A 1,688-nucleotide genomic window follows, 5' to 3' on the forward strand; every position below is an offset into this window, starting at 1 on the left:
CTGTCCTTTTGCTTAGCTTAGCTTGTTGTAAGTAGGTGCTTTAGACCACTGAGCCATCTCATCAGCCCATGTCAGTAGGGTTCTTATTAGGTCTCGTATTTCATTAGCTGTTATTGGGTTACTGAGAGTGGTTATATCTTCTTGATTCAGTTTTGGTAATTTGTACCTTTCTAGGAATCTGTCCATTTCGTCTGTCCCTTCTATTCTGTGAGAGTAAAGTTTCTCAAAGTGCCTATTGATAATCTTCTGAATTTCTACTGGGTCTGTAGTAATTACACCCTTTTCATTCCTTATTGTTTGTATTTGAATTTTTTCTTTCCTCTTTTTGATGAGGTTAGCTAGCGGCTTATCGATTTTATTTTTGATTCATTAGTTCTTTGAAGTGTTTTCTTCGTCTCGATTGAATTAATTTCTGCTCTGATCTTTATGATTTCTTCCCATCTTTGGGCTTTGGTTTGCTCTTCCTTTTGTAGATATTACAGGTGCAGCATTAGGGTGTTTCTTTCTCCCATTCTGTTTTCCTAGTGTGATTTCACAGCTATAAATTTCCCTCTGAGAACTGCTTTTATCGCATCCCATAAATTCTGATAAGTTGTGTTTGAATTTGCATTGAATTGTAGGTATTGTTCAGTTTTTTGTTTAATTTCATCTGTGACCCATTGATTGCTGAGTAGAGTGTTGTTTAATTTCCTTGTATTTAGGGGGGTTTTTTGCCTTCTTTAGTTTCATTGATTGAACTGTGGTCCCAAAATATTCATGGGATAATTTCTGTTCTCTTGCATATACTTAAGCATTACCTATGGAGTAGTATGTGGTCTATATTAGAAAGTGACCCATGTGCAGCTGAAAAAAATGTGTATTCAGCTGTGGTTGGGTGGAACATTGTATATGTCCTTTAAGTCCATTTGTTCCAAGCTGTGCTTCAGTTCTGGTACTTCTTTGCTAATTTTTTGTCTGCTTGACCTATCGTTTTGGGATAAGGGGGTGTTAAGTTCTCCTCTTAAGATTGTGGTATTGGACATTAGATGTTTCACATCCATTAAGATTTGCCTTATATAGTTGGGTGCTCCCGTGTTTGGTGCATAGATATTTCTGAGTGTTACCTCTTCTCTTGAATTTTTCCCCTAACCAGTATATAGTGGCCTTTTTTATTTCATTTGATCATTCTTGGTTTGAAGTTGAGACTGTCTGAGAACAGGGTTGCTACCCTTGTTTTTTTCTGAGGTGCTGAGATGTGTACTATTGTTTTCCATCCTTTGACTTTCAGCCTTTGAATTTCTTTATGAGTTAAGTTTGTTTCTTGTACATTGTTAGATTTTGTTTCCTAATCCTCTGTGCCAGTCAATTTCTTTTAATTGGTGAATTGAGTCCATTTACATTGATGATTATAATTGAGATGTTTTGACTTATAATGGACATGTTATTTACCTGCTGTTATGGTTTTTTTTTTTTTGGCAGAACCGGGGATTGAATTCAGGCCCTTGCACTTGCCAGAGAAGTGCTTATTCCACTGAGCCATCTCCCCGGCCCCACTGAGCCATCTCCCCAGCCCCTTACCTGCTATTTTTTATTACTTTTTGTCCTGTGTTTAATTGTTTGCCCTATTTAGCGGGTTCCTTCTGTTCTTGTTCGTGGAGTTCTGGTCATTTTGGTCCCTCTCTAGAACATCTTTTAGTAGTCTGTGTAGG

At 37.4% G+C, this 1,688-nt stretch overlaps 1 protein-coding gene across 3 annotated transcripts in view; it reads left to right on the plus strand.

Moving 5' to 3' along the window:
• The window catches only part of Tpr (translocated promoter region, nuclear basket protein), a 94,452-nt gene that overhangs the window by 8,613 nt on the left and 84,151 nt on the right, over positions 1–1,688 (plus strand). The window lies entirely within an intron of this gene.

The sequence above is a fragment of the Octodon degus genome, unplaced genomic scaffold, assembly GCF_000260255.1.
Source record: "Octodon degus isolate 3935 unplaced genomic scaffold, OctDeg1.0 scaffold00188, whole genome shotgun sequence".
Classification (NCBI taxonomy): Eukaryota; Metazoa; Chordata; class Mammalia; order Rodentia; family Octodontidae; genus Octodon; species Octodon degus.